The sequence below is a fragment of the Papio anubis genome, chromosome 14 (assembly GCF_008728515.1).
Source record: "Papio anubis isolate 15944 chromosome 14, Panubis1.0, whole genome shotgun sequence".
Taxonomy (NCBI): Eukaryota; Metazoa; Chordata; class Mammalia; order Primates; family Cercopithecidae; genus Papio; species Papio anubis.
The window spans coordinates 22,684,340-22,706,525 of NC_044989.1; the positions used below are offsets into that span (position 1 = coordinate 22,684,340).

The 22,186-nt window shown below is 45.7% G+C and overlaps 1 long non-coding RNA gene across 4 annotated transcripts; it reads right to left on the bottom strand.

The window, feature by feature from the left end:
* Positions 1 to 43: 43 nt before the first annotated feature.
* Positions 44 to 20,732, bottom strand: LOC103876786. Of its 4 annotated transcripts, none has more exons than XR_002516559.2 (5): positions 16,281 to 20,732; positions 12,860 to 16,159; positions 11,435 to 12,072; positions 9,230 to 9,300; positions 44 to 363 (listed from the first exon to the last, which is right to left on the bottom strand). It is a non-coding gene; the product is annotated as an uncharacterized LOC103876786 (long non-coding RNA). The 4 variants fall into 4 exon arrangements; XR_001893926.3 differs by lacking the exon at positions 44 to 363 and having other exon boundaries at positions 5,577 to 9,300; positions 12,860 to 12,934; positions 16,010 to 16,159; XR_002516558.2 differs by lacking the exon at positions 44 to 363 and having other exon boundaries at positions 5,577 to 9,300.
* Between the last annotated feature and the right edge of the window lie 1,454 nt (positions 20,733 to 22,186).

The window sequence follows — 22,186 nt, forward strand, 5'->3', positions numbered from 1 at the left end:
GTTGCAGTAAGCTGAGATCGCACCACTGCTCTCCAGACTGAGCAACAGAGTCAGACTCCATCTAAAAAAAAAAAAAAAAAGTTTATATGCAGCACAGGAGTGGGAAGAGAGGAGTGGGAAGGACTGAGGCGCCAGGACCCCTGGTTTCTGGAGGTCTTCAGAGCTCTGTTTCTCTGGAGCAGGGCTAAGCAGCCTCTGCCCTGCCCCTGTGGCAGCCAGGCCACCTGTGTCATGCCCACAGGCAGGGAGTCAGAGGGGTCCATCCGAAAAGCCACCTCTTCAAAGGCCCAACCCACCTGAAAATACACCTCCAGTCATGAGGTACCTGCTGATTCCAGACCAATGAGGGCAACGTTCTCATCCCTTTCAGGAAAAGAAGAAGAAATTCTTTTGTGAACATAATTCTAAACTGGGTGAGAGATATTGTTAGCTACTCAATTCCCTACCCCTCACACTAATTAAACAAGCACTTTGGGTTAATTAATTTGTAGGAAAGGACTATATTGCTGAGTGTACATTTTTTTTTCTGGGTTTAAACTGCTCTACTTCTCAAGTTAAAATTACTTTGCTTCAACTTTTCTTTCTTTCTCTCACCTTTAACTTGAAGTCTGTTTGCATGTTTTCTTTTTGCAGGTTGGAAAAAAATTTAGGGGGAATAGAAAGAAAGGTTATTTGGTCCTTTGAAGACAGAAATCCTGCTCATGGATTTTCTGAATTTAATTCATTGGAGAGAAAAGAGCGATTGAGTGAACAGAGTGGGAAAGGGAGGGACTACGAAAGGCAAAGGGGGCTTTAATCTTCTCCCAGTGGAGGCAGGGCAGCTGCCTCCAAAATTCCAGGGCACCTGGGACCCACGAGCCTTTGGAGACCCTCCCACAGCCAGGCCATGCTCGCCTGACCAGAGAACCCTGGGCCACAGCTTCCTAAAACAGCCCAGAAGAGGGGAGCATTGGGCTCAGCCAGAAATGCTCCTGCCCTCCCGGTGCTCACTGCCTCAGGCACTTTGATCAGAGGAAGAAAAGCTAAGAACTAAGAAATCATTCTGAGCTCAAGCTGAGAGGGGGAGAGCTGATAAACCAGGGAAATACTCTTTGTAACATGAGCTTGTATTTCTTCCTTCATCTTTAGGCATAAAGAGAGGAGGCAAAATTCACGGTCATCAATACTGGGTGATAGATGCTCAGAACTTCTGGGTCAGCTCAAGGGCTCACTCCAGCCTGCAAAAGGGAAAACACCTAACACAGGGCGTGCCTTGAGCTGAATACATGCAGACTCCCACTGCCATTTCCCACTGCAGAGCCCTCTGGAAATGTACTCCTGATTTTGGGCAGGGTCAAGATGTCAAAGGGCTGGGAGTCCCACAGGTCAGTAATTGGGATTCATTTCAGTTCAGTTTATGAAAATCAGAAACTTTAGCACTTAATAAGTGACAGACGTTGTGCTATAGAAATCTAGGACCAAAAGATCTATAGCAGATGGGGTGCCCACACACCTGTAAACTGCCTGAACTGGGCCTGGTTAATATCCTCTACACTACCCAATTATAACTAATTGATAAATATATTATAACTAATTGATAAATGGTATAAAGAATTATAACTAATTGATAAATATATTATAACTAATTGATAAATGGTATAAAGACTGTATTCACCAGGTCAAGGATGGCAAAGACGAGTGAGTGATTAACTGGGACAAGTGATGTCCAGGATGACTTCATGGTAGAGGTGATAAGCTGAGTTTTGATGAATGAAAAGGAGTTCCTCAGTAAAACACTGGGGAAATGATCCTCCATACAAGAGAAAGAACCCATGCTAACACACAGAGGTGTGAACCATCATGGTGTGTTCAGCAGTTAGGGTTGACTAGAGTATGATGTCCGGGGAGGTAGGAAGACAAGAGAGATGAGTCTGGGGTCAGGCAGTTAGGGTTGACCCTAACTGGGTGATGTCTGATGTCTGGGGAGGTGGGAAGACAAGAGAGATGAGTCTGGGATCAGGTCAGTAAAAGCCTGTGCCACACCAAGGCTTGGGATTTTATCCTGGTGGAGTGGTTTTAAACAGAAAGTCACATGATCAGAAGTGTATGGATGTGAGTGTGCTACGCACACGCATGCTGGCAACAGAATCAGAATGATATGCAATGTAATGATTTTCTTTTTGGACATGCTGATTTTAAAGCACCTCCTAGGGACATGGAGGGAGCAGTGGGATATGTGGTCCCATGGCTCAGGAAGGGAATCTGTGCTGGGGATGCAGATTTGGAGGCTGCCAGACTGCTGGTGGTGGTGGAAATTACAACAAGGAAGAAACAGCCATAAGATCGCACCTCTGGACTCTGACTCAGCTGGGGAGCTTACTGCTCTGGAAATTCCTAGAACATCGGGCTTTAAAGAGTCCATCGAGATTAGCCCTCAACGCTCATTTTACAGATGCAGGAGCTGAAGACTGGTGGCAGCGCTGGCCCTAGGTTTCTGGTCCTTGACTCCCTCCCTGGTCTCAGACCTGACCTGTTGCCCCACTGTATCTAAAATAGGACAAGGGAAGGAAGAGAAAGGGGAGATAAGAAGGATGAGGTGGCAAAGGTTTGATTTAGAGGGAGTCAGTCACAGCCAAAAAGATGAGGTAAAGACAAAGGATATTAACCAGGCCCAGTTCAGGCAGTAGGAGGAAGAGAAGGAAGCTGTAGCTCCCCACTAAATGGAGAAAAGCCTCAACCCCTTTCCTACACTTAACAAATCTCATTCAGCTCTGATAAGGAAGCTGCCATTTCTTCCAAGAAGCCTTTCCAACAAGCAGAGACAGAGCCACCTCTCCCTTCCCTAACCTACATTGGTATTTCTTGCATGGCGGTTTCCATATTTGGTCATGAATTGAAATTATTCATGGGCATGTCTCACATTGCTCTTGACTGTGGATTGATGGATATCATTGTCTGAGCCCCTAGAACTGAGCGTGGGCAGCCCTGCTGCAGAGCGGGGGCTCAGTAGATGAAGCTGGAGGAGTCAAGGCTCACTGAAAGGACACGAGAGGGCAAGGCCAGTAGAACCAGAGCCATGGATTAAAAAAGTGAGTAGACAGACAAGGAAAACCAGAACAGAGTTTGAGAAATACATGGAGCTGCCATCTCCCTGGAGGCCTATCCCAGCTCCCGCTGAGTCACAGGCTGAAGAAAGCCCAAGTGATTTGACACCCATCATACCAGCTCTGGCAGAGGCAGGACGGGTTGATCTAATAGATATTTTCCAGCCTTCATGTCTATTATCCCCAAACAAAATGACATGTGCTTCTGAGTAGTTCCTCTCTGGTTATGTGCACTATAATTAAGCACATAGTACACACCCACCTCAGTCTGCACAGAGAGGGTGGGGAAGCCAACCCTGGCACAGCAAAGCTGCCTCACTGAATCAATGCAAAGTTTCTACATCAGACTGTTGGCTTTCAAACTCATCTGTCTCACGATGGCCTCTGAGAACTCTCAGTTAAGTTCCATTCAAGACCCCAGGGAGTTGGGGAGGGGCACTGGGCCAGGAGGAGTGGTGCCAGGACTCCAGCCTCTGTTCTGTCACTAAATGGGGCCCTTTTTCTCATCTTGGGATCTCCATTTGTTCATCTGGTCTACCCACCTGGCTACTCTCTCTACTCATGAGCCCAGGTTATTCATGGTTGCTGCCCCTGCGTTGCTCTGACATTGGACCCTTAGGGCTCCAGCAGTCCCCAGAGCCCCATGACAGCCCCACCCAGGTCTATCCAGAGGTTGCTTTGTAGATCCCAGCAGGGGCATTCAGTAGGGCCTGGAATCACAGCATGATTCCTCTCCCAGACCCAGTCCTAGCCCAGGCTGGAATCTATGACTCTTTTCAGGGATACTAGGTACTGTGTTGATTCAGTCTTGTCCACCCAGAAAACCCAAGGGCCTCTGCCAGGCTGCAACAAGCTGAAGAACCCTTATTGCAGACCCTCAAAGAGGTCCCTGGTGACCAACCTCCAAAAGCTGTCTCTGCTGATTTCAAGCACCAAGACACGCCCTGGGGCTTCTTCACCATAGTGTAACCAGACTCAGGACACCTAATACCTTCAAAGCTCCTTCCCTACTAGGTCTTTCAGGAACAGATCATGTGCATCTCCTTTAGCCCTGGGCTGACCCCAACATCTCATGCCAACCATCTCCCAGAGTCTGTGTGATTTTGGCTGGCCAAGTCCAGGCCAGACTTAGGGAAGGAAGATTGTGGGAGGAGAGACTGAGTGGCATCCAGCAGTGGTAGCATGACATTTGACATCTGTAGAGTGTCCCTAAGCAATCAGACCTCCTGTCCCCATCCTGGAAAGTTGCCATATGTGCAAGACAGTGAAACAGGAGACCATGGCTCTGCTGAAACCCAGAGAAACACCTTCAGACTGGGGAGTAAAGCTCAGTATTAAGTTCTGTGATTCTTCCTCCCTCTCTGACATCCATCCACTCTCTCCACCCCTTAGTCACAACCTTCCAGGCATAAGGATTTCAGGCTCCTTCTTACTCCAGTACAACCCTACTGCAGCAGTCAGAAGGACCTTTACAAAGTGGCCTCTTCACAACATCACCCAGCTATAAATCACAGGAGCTCCCCATCTCCCCTGAGAGATAAGATCCACGAGCCTCTTCTCCATAGTCCCCATGGTCACTCCGACACTGCACTTCTACTCTCATCCCTTACTCCTTGCCCTCCTGTATTCTGCTCCCAGGCCAGGCCACGAGTTCTACTTGCATCCTCCTTTTGCCATCCCTAAATACCCCATGATGCTACTTTCTCCATGCCCAGCCATGCCTTGCCGCCCCCTAGGAAGCCCACCCTGACCTTGCCAGCTCATTCCTCTGCCCAGGACTCTCCCTAGGCCCCTGGGGGACAGTACCTCTTGGCCATCTATTACATGATCTTATGAATTACAGCCTTCAGCTCTGTCCTCCAACTCTACCTCCTACCCCTTCTCCAGGCTGGAGAGATTGTTCAGCACCCCTCACGTTGCCAGAGTGGGATCACTCGTTCTGCCACTGCCCTTACTACTTTGTGAGCATCCCTGCTGGTCTCTGACAAGAGACCTGCCACAGCAGGAACCCTACACGGTCCAGTCTGTTTTTCTCCATTGTCTTTTCTGCCTTCTGACATATTTATTTATTTATTTATTTATTTATTTATTTATTTATTTATTGTGTTTAATTTATGTCTCTCTCTTCTTCTCAAAAAATAGCTGCATGAAGAGAAGAATGTTAGTCTGTTTTTTTTCACAGCTGTATTCCACGTCTGGCCCAGTACTTGACCCATGGCAGGCACTCTATAAATATCTTTAAACATGGCCAGGCATGGTGGCTCTTGCCTATAATACCAGCACTTTGGGAGGCCAAGGTCAGAGATCACTTGAGGCCAGAAGTTCAAGATCAGCCTGGGAAACATAGCAACAGTGTGTCTTAACAAAAGATACAAAAATTAATCAGGTGTGGTGGCATGCACCTGTAGTGCCAGCTACTTAGGAGGCAAAGATGGGAAGATCACTTGAGCCCAGGAGTGTAAGGCTATAATGAGCTATGATTGTGCCACCACACTCCATACTGGGTGACAGAGTGAGACTTTCTCTCTAAAAAATAAAAATAAAATATCTTTGAACAAATGAATGAATGACTGGATGAATGCATGTTATCATGAGCACCAGCCATGCAACATCCCAGTGTAGGTAGATTATTTCCATGTGAGACCCCGGGAGAAGCTGAGCTGAAAGATTCTTGGCCTAGGTGTCAGGTTCCCTGAGATCTGGGTGAGCAACTTTTTCTGTCTGTGCCCTCAGTTTACTTACCTAAAAATTCTGGAGTTGACAGGTGCACCACTGCTGAGTCAGTCAAGAGTAACTCATCAGCAGCCCACTCCTGCCCACTTGCTGAGATGCCAAAGCCTCCCCTGTCAACTGCCCACAGGCCCTCGCCTAAGCCCCTAATTAGTAGTAGCTGGTCTTATAATTTTTATAATTTCATTCTCTCTGGTCAATACCACATTCATTGTAGGCTTTCAGTCATTTTATTTCCCGTACCAAGGCACACACAGAACAGGATACTCCTTAAAGGGATGAGGCAGCCAGCTGATGAGACCCAGTGCTTGGACTGCAATGCTGCCTGGCTGCCAGAGGCCTGAGGGGCCTTGGGGTCACGCCCCCCACCTCTCATTCCACAGTGCCAGGTGGATGTCTTGCTCTGCAACGCAGTGGGTGTTCCCTGGTGGTGGTGGTTTCCTGCCCTAGTCCCTCGCATCTTCCATACACACCTCTATACTCATTGGTTTTCCTTTTTGCCTAGACCAGAGTTGCTGTTCCCTTCTTTCTGTGCCCTGTAGAAAGAATTCAAACAAGGCCCAGACCCCAGGGGTGGGCTACCTCTTGCAAAGGTTCAAGGGAAGAGTCAAGAAGGGCACTACGAATGTATCTGTCCATCCATGTCTTTCCATGGGACAGAGAGAGCCTACCTATGCAACTTGATTTTTTTTTCCATCTAGACTTGAGGTTTATATTGGTATTTCTACTGTGGGGATCCAGTTAACCCACCAGATCAAATTGAAGCTTTTTCCCAGAGAGCACTGCTTGGGGGGTAGCCCTACCCAAAGTCTCCGTGAGTGGGTAGAATGGGAGCTGAGGCCTTAAAGGGCAGGAGGCCGGATTTGAGTGCACAAGAGGAGAGAGGCTAGAGGGAATTTCAGCAGGGTGGGGTGAGAGGTTTGAACAAGGACATGCAGCAGGCTTTGGGAAACTCTTTTTCAATTGGAAGGTTCTTGACACATCTACCTCCAGGAAGCCCATACTGCTGTCTAAAGGGCTGCCTACGGGGCCTGGCCCACACACTAGGCATGGTGTCAAGGCCAAGAGATAGCTTAGGGAGAAAGTATGTACAGAGGTTAGGAACACAGGCTCTAAGCCAGACCACTTAGGTTCAAACCTGGCTGTACCACCACCTACTGGCTAGATAACTAGGCAAGTTTCTTAACCTCTCTCCCCATCTGAGAATGGGAATAATTGAGCACCACCTCACAGGCTTGCTGGGGTAATTAGATGACCAAATATGAGCAAACGCTTAGGCCAGCACCTGGGACAAAAGAAGCGCTCAACAAATGCTAGCTATTAGTATCATTATAATTAGATATTCCTTCCCATCACTATTGCCCTTCACCACCACCATCAAAGATAGCCCAAATGATCACACGTGGAGCCTCGAGACACACCCTTGGGTCTCCTCTTCAGCCAGTATACCTCCCTCAATCCCCTCCTCTGTCGAAATTCTGCAGCTCCTCTGAAGGGCCAGGTTCTGGTTCCGGGGCAGCCAAGTTCCCAGGCTCTGTCTGGGGTCCCCACTGTCCTGTCAGTGAGAAATTACAAGGCAGCCTCCTATCAGAAGAAACCAGCCACATGGAAGAGGAGATGCTCCCTTAAGGACACTGGGAAAGTTACCAGGCAGCTGCCCTGGGAGGAGGCTTGAGGATCTGACTCCCCATTGGGGTTGCAAAGTCCTTCCCTGAGCCCCAGGCCTTCCCCTTTGCCATCTCTTCCTTCTCTGGAGAAGCTGAGGTCAGAGCCTTGCACCCAGGAGTACCAGCAGTCTGTCCAGACCAATCAAGAATCTGCTTCAGATGGGGAAAACCCACTACTACCCATCCCGGCCTCTAGTCTGAATGATTTCAACTGCCAGAAAAAAAATATATATATGCAAATCAGGGCCAAATTGAAAATCTGTTCATCACTTCTTCTGGTGCCTGGGGTCCCTTGTTGGGGAATTTTTAAATGGCTCATCTCATCTGAAGCCAAAGAAGAGAGAGGAGACAGATGGAGTCATGCATTTTTACAGAGATTCTTAAGAATTGTCCTTGTGGAAACCCCTCTGCCCATCTATGCTGTGGTGGGGAAGTCTCATTCCATGACCTGCTCTTACTAAAGATATTTCTCCCTGCACCTGACAGCTCCGGCATGCTTCTGTGGGGACTTGCTTGCACAGTGGCCTTCAGGAGAGGCATTTCTCATACCACTGGCTCAGAAAAACCCAAGGCTTGCTTATCGAAAAAGCAATCTTTCTGCTGCCCAACAGAATGCAGAGCATTGGTTTTAATATCCATCACAGCTACCCCCAAAAAAACGTCCACCAGTAGAGGCACTTCTTGTCAATTAAAACTGACTCCGCCCAAAAAGTAGAAAAAGTGGTGTGAGCCAGGCTCTGGCCAACACATTTATCACGTGTCTACACAAACGGAAAGTCTAATTTAAAGAGCCCTGGGGATTCCCTTTGCATGAGATCTTCTGAGCAGAAAGTCTTATGGGCATTGAATTTGGCTGCAGAATTTGACTCAAGGTCTGGTCTTCAAATACCCTGTAAAAGGGGCGGGCTCTCAGAGGCTGCCCTTGGGACCATGATCACTTAGCAAAGCCCTCCCTTCACTCTGTGTAGTAGTCAGGGCTCTCCAGAGAAACAGAATCAATAGGATATAAATATATACAGAGAGAAAAAGAGAGATTTATTTTAAGGAATTGGCTCATGGGATTGTGAGGGGCTGGCAAGTCCAAAATCTGCAGGGTAAGTCAGCAGGCTGATAATTCAGGTAAGAGTTATGTTGCAGGCTTGATTCTAAATTCTGCAGGGCAGCAGGCTAGAAATTCAGGCAGAGTTTCTATGTCACCGTCTTGAGGAGCGTCTTCTCTTTCTCTTTGAAAAACCTTTGTCTTTGTTCTTAAAGCCTTCAACTGATTGGATGAGACCCACTGACATTATGTAGGGTGATTGGCTTTATTCAAAGTCTCTGATTTAAATTACACATTTAACAAATACCTTTGAAGCAACATCTAGGCTGATGTTTGACCAAACAACTGAGCACCATAGCCTAGCCAGGATGACACATAAATTAACCATCACACTTAACACCTAGCTGCTCTGCCCCACCTGCACCCCAGCAGTGCTTGGCTCCCTCTCCTTGGGTACGCATGCTCACTCGCAGTTCTGTGCTTTTTCAAGCTGCCTCTCCCTCTCCCACCGGATGGCACTCCTCCCCGCTCCCTCGCCTGTTCAAACCCTCCCTTCACCCTCTAACACCCAACTCCAGCTCCACTTCTCTGATGGAGTCTCCCTCCTGGAATGTCCATGGCCTGTAGCCAGACTTGGATCACACACCTCCTGAACTTCTCCTTTTTCCTCCTTTTTTCTCATTTCTGAATTAAGAGATTGGTATACACACCTCCAGCTCCCATCTAGAGGAGGGCTGGGAAGACGAAATGGATGCAATCACCTGACTGGAGAGGATTTTCTCTGCAAAGAAAGCATAATGATGGTAAATGTTGGATTAAAAAACAAATGAACAAAATCAAAACAGAAAAAGGGAAAGTCATGAAAACTTGGAGGTTGTTCTGATTGAATTGAGATATAAATAAAAATTGAAGAGAGGTCTATTAAAGAAGGTGACTTCATTGTAGATAAATACATTAAATAGCTCCTATTCAAGCTAATCGTGAAAATGCAAGTTATTCTCTGGCCCTGCAACGGGAGTCGCCTCAGAACTGCAGATGGTGTTTCCGGCAGACATGGGGACAACATTAAGGGAGGACTGAGTGAGTCACTCCATGGAGACCTGTCCAAGCAAATGAGTTCGAAGTTCTGCTTTTAATCGATTCAGTGTGTGATATCACTGGGCAGCATTTCCTCTGAAGATGAGGACAGCATTGATTATCAGACAGGGAGCCCTGAGGAGCAAGGGGCCTGCGCCAGAGCAAAGGGCCAAAACCAGCTTCAAGAGGGGGGCACTGGCTGCTTTACCAGGATGAGTACAACTCCCAGCTCAAACTCCAACCCCTGACAGGCAGGAGGGCCTAGAGCCAGCCCACTGGGAGCCAGTCACCAGCTTGCAGGAAGGAGTAGAAGAGGAGGCAGATCCACAAAGACTAGGGGCATTTCTGAATGACAGAGTATGGCAAATCTCAATGTTAGCTGTATTCTCAATTAATTATTAATATTGTTGAGCATGAAAGAGTGTTACATGCCCTGTGCTAAATGCTGTGGAAATAGCAGACAGCCCGGGATCATGCCTGTAGGGGGGTGCACTCTATAGCAGGGAAGAAAGACATTGGGCAAGTCCAGGTTGAGAATCCCTCATCCAAAATGCTTGGGACCAGAAGTGTTTTGGATTTCAAATTTTTTCAGATTTTGAAATATGTGCATACACCTAGTGAAATACCTGGAGTATCAGATCAACTTAACACTCAAAATTCATTTATGTTTCATATACACCTTGGACACAGAGCCTGAAGGCAATTTTATACAATGTTTTTAATAACTGTGCATGAAAGTTTGTGTGAAGTACTTACATGTGGAATTCTCCACTTGTGATGTCATGTTGGCACTCAGAAAATTTCAAATTTTGGAATATGTCAGATTTCAGATTTTTGGATTAGGTATGCTCAACCTATACTACACATACGCCAAGATAAATCAGGTTGAACCACACACAACTTTGTTTTTTGTGTCTTACATTTTGTTTTTTGAGACAAGGTCTCACTTTGTTGCTCAGGTTGGAGTGCAGTGGCGCAGTCACAGCTCACTGCGGTCTCAACCCCCTGGGCTCAAATAATCCTTCTGACTCGGCCTCCCAAAGTGCTGGGATTACAGGCGTAAGTCACCGTGCCCAGCCTGTACACAATTTTTAAAGGGCATAGTGACATCATGGGAGCAGCTGGCTTGTCCTTGCTGAGGATGTGGAGGGAATTGCAGGAATGGTTGCTTCTCTACAAACAGGAGGCTCCCAGCACTGCCTTTGCTCCTTATCCCTCCCTGCTCCCGGTGGGCTTTCAGAGCCTCAGTCCAGCCTGGGGAGGGACGGTGGCAGATCTTAGACTGGATTAGATATGCCTCCTACATGTTCCCTTTGTGATCTGTGATGCCCCCCACCAGTACCACCCTTCCATAGAACTTCTTGTGCTATATTTTAATTGATTCATTGACGGTCTCATCCATTGAATAACAAGCTCCTTGCAGGCAGAGGTATGTCAGTCTCATTCAAATTTTACCTCCAGGACCAACAGAGAATATGAGACTCTGTTAGCCACGATTTCAAGTGCTGCCTGCTGAATGCATGTTTAGAAAAACTTCACTAATAATGATAGCTGCCAGTGTTTGAACAGGCATTGTGTGTCACATGCTGCTAAGAGCTTGGCAAATATTGGCTCATTTAGCCTTTGCAATAGTCTTTTGAGTCTGGCATTATTATCCCTATCAAGCAATTAAGGGATGCCCCAAAGTTCAGAGAAACTAAGTAATCTGCCCAAGGTCACACAGCATGAGACTAGATTCAAACTCAGAACCATCCGTGGACCCCAAAAGTGCTAGTGTGAGGTCTCCTGGAATGAGAGCATAATCTGCAGATGCACAAGGAGAGAAAATTCCTTCTCACCAGATGCAGAATGAATCCAAGGAGCTTCAAGCACTCAACAAATGCAACAGTAAATCCTGCCTTCCAGTTTGCCATTGCTGGGGAGAGAGGTACCCTCTCATCTTCCTCAGTGTAACAGCTGTTTTAGGACCTCTTGCTTGTAAAGGAAGTGAAAAGTAGTGGTCAGCATACTCCAGTGAGTTGTCAAAGCAGCTCTGTCTAAATGTCCAGAGCAAGGCTGAGATGCAGGCTTGCCTTTGGAATGGCTTTCAGACGCCTGGATGAAGACCCCTTCTGCCTGCAAGGAGCTTGTTATTCAATGGATGAGACTGGCAATGAAACACATGGAAGGCAGGATTTACAGCTGTCAAAATTGAAAGCTCCCAGAAATGGGGCTCCTAAGCCTGCAGGATCCTCTGTAAGGAGGTAAAAGCAGGAGCCAGACTCCACTCGTCTTCTCCAGGAGAAAAAGGAAAAACCTAAGCCAGGACATCGGGAGGCAGCCAGCCAAATAAAGTGGAAGGAGGCAGAGGTGTCCATCATCAATGTCTCTCCTCTAGGTTATCAGCATCCCTCTTTGTCTCATCAGGGCTTCTCTCCAAAATTCAGGGTCAGCAACATGCAGCAAATCCCAGAGCTAGTTCCAGACCCAATTGGGTCTGGGGAAGGAAGCAGAGAGAGAAACAGAGCATGTCACAGGTGAGGGTCAGGCACAAACTGACAGTCTAGAGGCATGGGCACAAAAGTGGCAAGTGATTTGCCTGCTGTCACACTGCAGTTCTTAAGTGGAATGTGCTAAAACAATCTAGACTGCTCTGCCTGTGGAGGTATGCGTCTCCCTAAAGAGCCACTTCAGCCTACTGCTTCTCCCTGTGGAAAACTAAGAGAGGAGTTTGTCATCACGGAAAGAAAGAAAAGAAGCTTGCTCATTTCATCACAAAAACTCCAGTGAGCCTATGGCAAATGGTCTCAATTCTTCCTTCCACCTGATTTATACCAAAGCCATTGTTCACCCTGATGGTGTTCAGTATATCATTGGAACGAACGCTGTGCATCCTGGCATTTCACCCTCCAAAGCCTCATAGAAAAATGGATGCTAATGAAGAGACCTTCCATGTTTTCCTAAGAAGACTATCACCTCTGATAATATAGAGTGCTTCAACAGATCAATAAAAGCAATAAATCAATGCCATTTATTAAATACAACAAGCACTTTCGTAGACAAGTGCTCAGAAATACTCCAGAATAGTACGTCACCAGCACTCAGCATGAGAACAGGTGCCCGTGGTCACTTACTTAGTATGAACAAAGGTTCAACAAATAGTTCAAGAACACATTTATAGCCAGGAACAGTGACCTTCACAATCACCCCACCCCACCCCAATCCCAAAAGGGGTCTCCCTAGGCAGATTCTCACTGTTGCTCTTCGGACAGAGCTCCACTTACCATCCTTTCCGCAGAAACACTCAGGTTGGCCCTTGAGACAGAGCTATCCAGTGTTCGAGTGAAACAGGGCAAGTTCTATCAGGCAAAGAAAAGCATGGATGAGGTGAGGTCAAACATAGTGAGTCTGGAGAATGTGGGGATTAACCCTCCAGTCTGCTCATTCTCTGCTCAGAGAAGCAGCAGAGAAGGGGTCTTCATCCAGGGGTCTGAAAGCCATTTCAAAGGCAAGCCTGCATCTCAGCACTGCTCTGGACATTTAGACAGAGCTGCTTTAACAACTCACTGGAGTGGGCCGACCACTACTTTTCATTTCCTCCGCAAGCAAGAGGTCCTAAAACAGCTGTTACACTGAGGAAGATGAGAGGGTACCTCTCTCCCCAGCAATGGCAAACTGGAATTGTCATTTCCTCACCCAGATCCCTTCTTATTTTCTCTCCAGTAAGGCCACTGAAAAGAGAAGAGTCATGGCAAGCTTGCTGTGAGGTCATGGTGCAGGGCATGACCTGAGGGCAAGCTCCTCCCCAGGCAAAGAGCCTTTGTGAAAACACTTACCTTCCTGTGTCATTCATTCCCACCACCTCCTTCCCTTCCTCCCTCCCTCCCTCCATCCATCCATCCATCAATCCATCCACCCATATCTCCCTCCATTCATCTTTCCACTCACCAATCCACCCTTCCATCTATCCACCAATCCATACATTCATCTATCCACTCATCTATTCACCAACTCACTTATCCAACAATCCATCCACCCTGCAAACACTGAGTGTTTCATGACATACAAGGCTCTGTGGGGATGCAGAGAGTTTCTCAAGGATCTAGGGTATAAAGCAAGTGATAAAACAGCCTGTTGACCAGTCATGTGATGGAATAGGCTGAGCTTGGCAGGCAGTTACCCCTGTGCCCTCATCTCAGCTGTGAGTCCTTGGGTAAGTTACCAAACCTCTCAGTGCCTCCAATGCTAAATGTGGAAAAAAGGAATAATATACCTACCTAATAGGTTATCTGCTAAGATTACATAAGATAATGAAGCGTTTCCCAAAGGGTGAGAAAACACACCACCAGTGGTACAGGAAAATTTTAGTTGGCACAGGGCAAACTGTTATTTAAAATAGATAGATATTTTAGAAAAAAATTAACCAAACATCAAATATAACTTCACAGATATTACTACTTAAGATAAATCTAAAGTTTAGATTTAGTTTACATAGAGTGAGAAAGTTCATTGCAACACACGTTACCAAGAAAAGGCTTATATCCAGAATATATAAGAATTTCTGCAAATCAACAAAAATATTTTTTAAAAAAGAAAAACAGATAAAAGACTCGGACACTCACAAAAGAAGGTATCCAAATGGTCACTGTGAAAATATAACTAATCTCATTAGTAATCGGGAAATGCAAATTAAAAACACAGTAAGGTATCACATCCCCTGGATGGCTACATGAAAACAAAGATAAAACTAAGTCTTGGTAAGGATGGAGGGCAATGGAAGCTTGCATACTTGCCTAAAACTTGCATAGAATAGAACTGTAAATTGGTACAATAATTGGAAAACCTATTTGGCACTATCTGCTAAACCCAAACATACCCACGTTATAACCCAGCCAATATACTCCTAAGTACATACTCAGCATAAATGTGCCTTAATAAATATGGAGACAATGCTAATACTACTATTATTTCTAATAGCCAAAACTAGAAACAAATAAAATGTCCATAAACAGTAGAATAAACAAACAATGTGCTGATACACACAATGGAATACCACACAGCAATGAAAATAAATGAACCACAGCTATATGCAACAACAGAGGTAGATTTCTCAACTATATTACTGAATTATACGAGCCAGACTGTGTTAGTCCACCAAAGCTGCTAAAACAGAATACCAGACACTGGGTAATTTAACAGAAGATAAATTTATTTCTTACAGTTCTGGAGGCAGGGAAGTCCAAGACCAAGGTATCAACAGATTTGGCAACTGGTGAGGGCTGCTCCCTGCTCCTAAGATTTACCTCCTTGCTATGTCTTCACATGGCAGAAGGGACGAACGTTGTGTCCTCACATGGAGGAAGGCAGAAGGGCCAAATGTGTAGCTAGGCCCCTTGATTAGTGCCTTATAAAGGGCACTAATCACCCCCTATAGGCCCCACCTCTTATTACTGCCACAATGGGCATTAAGTTCCAACATGAATTTTGGAAGGGATACAAACATTCAAACCATAGCACAGACACACACAAAAGTAAACAGACTATATGATCCCATATGTACAATGAGCAAACACAGAACAACATAAAGAGTAGTTTGAAGAGTTACCTCTGGAGAAGCAGGAAGAGGACCTCGAAAGTATTTCCAAGGTCCTGGCCCTGTTTCTTGACTCGGGTGTTTGTTTCATGATAATTTCTTGATTTCTTCATTTATGCTTTTTGTGCTTTTTAATATATCTCTTCTATTCATAATTTTTAAAATATTGCAAAAAGTATTTAAATATTAACACATGGGTACATGATTATAGTAAAATTGTGAGGGTAATAATGATCAAAGAGATGTTAGAAAGAATTAACCTTCACAAGATACAGATCCTGTTCTGTATACTTTACATAAATTATCTCACTTAATTGTCACAACAATCCTACGAGATACATAATACTATTAGTCCCATTTTATAGATGGGAACACTAAGGCTTGGAGAAGTTATTGGACTAAGGACACTCAAGTCATCAGCAGAAAGCCAAGATTCAAACCCAGGCAATCAAGCACTGAAGTCTGTGCTCTTGGCCATCACGCCATGTTGGCCTCACATAAAGGACAAGCACATTAACTGGCATAGAAGAGGTCACACTCATTCTGTGATGACTCTTGTTGTTACAGATAATACTCTTTCCTTTTGATTCACTGCATTCTGCTCAAAAACCTGCTTGTCATTCATCACTCCTCTCTCAATTTGTTTTTTGCTTTGGTGTTGACATTCCTTCCTTCCCCTCAAATGTTGTGTCCCAATTTCAAGAAGGCTAATAAAGCACTGTCTACGTGAGGTCTAGAGGAAATCAAAGGCACAATAACACAGCATTCTGAAGCATAAAATAGCCAGGCTGATATCCATGAGCTATTAACCACAAGCTCACAAGGTGGGGTTTGGCTTCACCTGACAATGGCTGTCTCAGGGAGACCACCAGAAGATTCTGGCTTAGGAGTAGGGTGCTGGCATGGACTCTGGCTCCTCTGGATCCCGCAGGAATCTGCTGCTACAGGATCACAGGGAGAGCCTGCTTTAAATGATGCGCATCTTTCACTCCTAGGAGAAAGCCGGAGATGGATGACGCAAGTGCATTTAGCATGAAGCAGGAAAAAATGGTTCACAAATGTTAGGAAAAGTAAGAAGATGCAGCCGGCATCCCAGGGTTTGAGGATGTTACCTGAAATAAATTCAAGCCTGCACCTGTACAGGGAAGCATTGCCCTTTGAGACTGTGAGGTCACCCACCAGGGAGAGGAACCCCTCCCCTGAGGTCATCTCCCAGGGAGACGAACCCCTCCCCTGAGGTCATCCACCAGGAAGAGGAACCCCTCCCCTGAGGTCATCCACCACGGAGAGAAACCCCTCCCCTGAGGTCATCTCCCAGGGAGATGAACCCTTCCCCTGAGGTCATCTCCCAGGGAGACGAACCCCTCCCCTGAGCTCCTCTACAGCCTGTTGGAAAGCCAGTTGGTTTGTCATCAGAAGATCGCTATTATGGCTCTGAATAACTGTACAATTCTTTTGGTGCTAAATTTATTTGTAATCATTGCAGTGGCCTGTTTAATTATAACTACTGGGCGTATTCATACTAAGTGGTATGCTGTTGGAAATCCCCTTCCCCCAACTGAGAATATCCACAAAGATGCAACAAAGATGCTGGGCCAGGAAGCAACTACATCTAAAGAGACCAGGCTTTTGCACTTGAGCCCCCACCTTAGATGGAGAAATTTCACCAAAGAAATTTCCCCACTGGACACCTGGGTGGACAGCTCCTGTACCTTCAGGCTGTGGGGACAGGGTGTCCTATTTGTGAGCTGCCATCTCTGAAAGCTTGATGACAGGGGCAGAGCCCCCCTCTGCAGGCCTCCTGCAGAGGATGTGATTTACCATGCACATTATTAATGAGCTTCATCCTAAAGTTATTCTGGCTGCATGTGGAGCTTAGAGGACTTGGGAGCACAACTTGGCAGGCAAGATAGGCTTTAAAATGCAGAACTTCTCTAGCTTGTTTAAAAAAAAGATCACAATATCAAAGAGAAAATCAGAGTAGGGGGCAGTAGTAGCAAACAAGGTTGGGAAGAGTAAATGCAGCAAAAAACTAAATATATAAATACACACACTATATGGATATCTATATCTACACACACACACACACACACACACACACACACACACACACAGTTCCATTTCTGTTCTGCTCTGGTCCTTCCAGCCTCGGGGCCACTCTCTTGCCAGGACCTCCCATTCTTCTCTATCTGATCAAAAACTGCAGGTCCTTCCAGGCTACCTGAGTCATCTACAAAATTCTCCCTTGAATTTCCCAGATCTCAGCACTTTTCCTCTTAGACATTCCTTCCTAGTAGCCATTTGGCACTTCATTCATTTAATTATTCATCAAAACAGATATGGATGCCTTGCTGTGCAAGTAATTGTGGCAGACGCTAATCCCCGGGTCTTTCATAAGTCAGCTTTCCCTGTGGGTATCTTGTCTTTTTCAAGCAGCTGAGTTCCCAAAAGTAGGAAGCACCATGGGTTTATAGTCATGCTGCTCAAGGCCTGGCACAATGCTTGGCACACATTGGACCCTCAGTAACACCTGCAGGATGACCACAGTGGACTCAGCATGATGGACAGTGGCCTTGCTTGCTCTTCCACACTGACCCCTGACCGGATGTTGCCAACAGCATCATTGTCCATCTTCCCAGAGGGCAGCTGGAGGCAGAGGACTGGTCCCTTAAGAGAAAGGTTCTCAGATGTTAATTCAGCTTTGCTTGTCTAAGGATCAAGCCTCTGAAGAATCGAAGCTCCAAACATCATCCTGTCTCTTTCGGTCTCCTGTCTGGGGACTCTGCCTCCAAAGAACCAGGCCAGAGACACTGACAGTGATAGAGATGAGGAGGGCAGCCGCTGATGGCTAACAACAGGCTGGCTGCTTCCAAAGATAAACGGACATTCATTCAGTGAACACGTGAGAGCTATAAATGAGCTTGATGAATGGGAACTTCACGAGATGATGGGAAGGGGTAGAGATTCAGACCTGGGTCCTGCCCTGTCCTCTACAAGAAAAGATATTAAAGCTACGACATTGGAAGAATAACCAATCCTGACATGACATGACATGACATGACATGACATGACATAGCTATCTCAGCCTAAATCCAGGGAAGAGCTCTGAGAGAAGGCACCACCCCATTCCCCGATGGTCACAAAGGAGTCTTGTCACACGAAGGACTGACGCAAAGTGTCCAGCCTAAATTTTTCACCATCCCAAGGACCGGGCCAGGCTGTGAGATTGTGAAAGATGAAAAATACTATTTCTTCCAAGCTCTCTGCTACACACAGATTTCTATTGTAGATCACTTCTGCACTTCAGAAGGAATGGAAATTTCACAGCCAGACATACTGTTCCTATCACAAGAGGTGACAAAACAGCAGTTTGCTGGCCAAGGTAGAAAGAACTGTGGGCCCTTGGACCTTAGGCTTCATTCCTTCCTAGATCACTTCAGGGAACTGTGAGGGAAGTTTTCGTCCACTGGCAGACATCCTACTCCAAATCCCAAGAGGAGTTGCTTTCTCTAAAAGAAAACTTTGGCAAACACATCGCTGTATCAGAAAGTGCATCAAAATCGGAGATGACCCAGTGTACCTCTGTTTTGAGAGAATCTCCTAGTTACATCTGACAAACATCAACAACTCTGAACCTTTCTCTGCATGAGGCTAAAGTCTAGATTCCTGAATCCAGCAATAACACTAATCTCCCTTTCCTTTTATGAAAATCTTGATGTGTGCCCAGGACTATGCTTTGTGATAGGAGGGGTCCTCTACGCACTCTGGCCCTGAATGGAGAGACAGCACAACAGCTCATCTCAGGGTGTGCATGGATCTGTCAACTTGTCCTCTTCTTTTCTGGGAAGGTTGCAGTCAGGGTTAAACAACAAATGATTACAAAATGCCTTTCTCTTTGAGATGAGAATTAATATTAATGCAATTATATGCTGATGGCTTCAGTGCTCTGCTGAAATGGATCAACATTTAAACTGTCATTTAACAAAAATAAAACTATCCTGCAATGACTATAACAGTATGTCAAAAGGCAAAAATGCACAAAGGACTCTACTGGGTGCCATTTTTTGCAAGACTATTCTAAGAATTAGAGTAGAGGAGGAAAAAAAATGCAACTCTCCCAGTTGAAAATGTTTATTCCCATAAAAGGTAAAACTTGGTTTATTTTTGTGAAATACTACAAATATGTTCTTAAAGTCACTGAATTCCTCAGCTACCTTACCCAAAATCATTGCTTTATGGAGCTTTTAAGTCCATAAAAATACCACACTGTAGCTAAAATAGGGCCATTCACCAAGCAACAGGATTGTAAACAGGATGGCAGAGAAAGAAAGGACTCTTTCAGAACAGTGGAAAGCCACTGTCCATTTCTTACAATGCAGATGGTGTGGTCTGGGGACAACTGAACTGCACAAGACTCCCCACTCACAAACATCTGTGTTCCCACTCTCCAAGCTCCACATTGAGAATCGTCCCTTTGAATCTCCATCAGTTCATTGTCAAAACAAATGTACCACTCAACCCGTAGGCCTGTAGTGCTAGAAGAGACCTGGGTTGTCATCCAACTTAATCTGTCCAATGCACAGCTGCAAAAATGCAGATCTGGAGACTCAGCCAGGGTCACACAACCAGTCGTTAATAGCATTGGGATCCATTCCAAGGCCTCCGGATGCCAAGCCTGGTAACTTGTCCATTATCCAATACTATGGGTTGAATTGTATCCCCTCTAGAAAAAGATATGTTGGAATACTAACTCCTAGTACCACAGAATGTGCCCTTATTTGGAGATGGGGTCTTTACAGAGGTAATCGGGTTAAAATGAGATCATTAGGGTGGGCCCTAATCCAGTATAACTGCTGTACTTTTAAAAAAGGAAATTCTGGATACAGAAAGAGACACAGAGGGAAGATGTGAGGAGACGGGGAGAAAACAGCCATCTACAAGCCAAGAAGGAAGGCCTTGAACCAGTCCTTCTTTTACAGCCTCAGGAGGAACCAATCCTGCCAAGACAATAAATTTCTTTTGTTTAAGGCTCCCAGCTGCAGTACTTTGTTAGGGCAGCCCAAGCAAACTTATACACAAATATCAACCGTCTGGAGTACAGTATGTGTCTTTATAAATGTCTACATAGACATGTTGGCTTTATTCCACAGTTCAGATATCTATTAACCTTGACTTCCTTAAAAATGAGATAACAAAATTTTTCTAGAAGTATATTTTATAAAGCCTAGTCTTTAAAAGACACAACCTTGGTCCAAACCAAGGATAGACCAACAGCCCTATGAAGTAGAGAGTATTATTAACTCCATTTTTGAGATAAAGACACTTAGACACAAAGAGGCGGCAAAAACTGCCAAAGAAAAACCAATTAGTAAGGGGCAGAGCTGACTGCAAACCTAACTGTGTGTGGTTCCAGAGTAGGAGTTCCTACGCAGTACACTACACAAGAGGTCATGAACTACCCATCGCTAGCAGTATTCAAGCAGAAGTTGGAGCCCGCAGTGAGATATACTTTCTAAAGAATTTCTTCCTTGAAGAACAGGGAAAATAGAGTGACTTTTTTTTTTTTTTTTGAGATGGATTTTTGCTTTTGTCGCCCAGGCTGGCATGCAATGGCACAATCTCGGCTCACTGCAACCTCCACCTCCTAGGTTCAAGTGATTCTCCTACCTCAGCCTCCCGAGTAGCTGGGACTAAAGGTGCCCACCACTACACCCAGCTAATTTTTGCATTTTTAATAGAGACAGTGTTTCACCATGTTGGCCAGGCTGGTCTCAAACTCCTGACCTCAGGTGATCCACACACCTCAGCCTCCCAAAGTGCTGGCATTACAGGCATGAGCCACTGCCCCTAGCCTTTAGTGACTTTTAAGACCCTTCCAGCCTTGAGCTTCCCTGAGTTTGTGATCCTATAATTACTGCTGGTTTGAGTAGTCAAGGGAAATTTCAAAGAGGAAACAAGACAGGAATGAAAGTCAGAATTGGTATGGACAAAAAGGAAATTAACAATGGGGGGTGGCAGATTTCAGTAGACAGGAGGAATAGCCAGGAAAGTGTTAATAGTTCTGAGTTCTCCAACTTTCCTAGTTATAAGATGCCAATAGCTTCAGACCCTCCCAGATTTATGCTGAGTGTGGAGTCATCTGAGCCTCACAGTTGAGCCTCCATCCTTTGTGCAGCCTGATTATGTTGTGCTGAATGCTTTCGACTTCCGAAAGTCACATGTTATTATGGATGAATGCAGGGGCCAATGCTCTGAGCTCTTAATTTAGCATTTTTCGCAGCCCTAAGTTAAACACAGGCACACACATAATGTTCCTGCCATGCTATGAGTTAAATTCTGCTAGCATCTGAGAGCCCACGTATCTTATATTATCCTTAATGTGAGCTACTAGCACATGCCGTGGAAAGAAAGTAGGTTTCAGAGCCCTCAGTTCCCAGAGCAGCTCCCAAATTTATGCAGAGTCAGAATCATAGTTATTGGAAGGACGGCTTTCTATCTCTGCCACAGTTCAGGCAGCAGACGTGTGTTTCTGATGAGGTAGCTGCAGAACATGAAACTTGCTCATTTTCAAGCTAAGTTTTTATTTTCTCTGGTTTCAACAAGTTGCTGTGCAGAGTATCTACTCAGCATGTGGCATTTTCTTAGCGTGCTTTAGAATAAGAAAGGTAGACTCCCAAACACCCCAAAAGGGTGTTTAGGCCAGTGGGAGAGAAAAGCTACTCAGAAGCCTGGTGCCAGAGGCCTAGAGGGGTTCTGTGAGGTGGCTGCTTAGGGGACAGGAGGGGGTTCCATTCTGGCTGCTTGGGTGGGTGGGAGAGCAGGGGTTGGAGGAAAGGCTTGGATTCCACATGCAATGGGGAAGAACAGGTGCTCACCAGGGTCTGGGGATAGGAGCCCTGGAAGGGAGGCTCAGGCTTCACAGGCATCCCCAAAAGAGCTCTCTCCCACTTTCTAAAAAATGCTTTCAGCAAACCTTAAATTCGTCACCCTTCATCAGTTTCTGAGACACGTTTGCTCA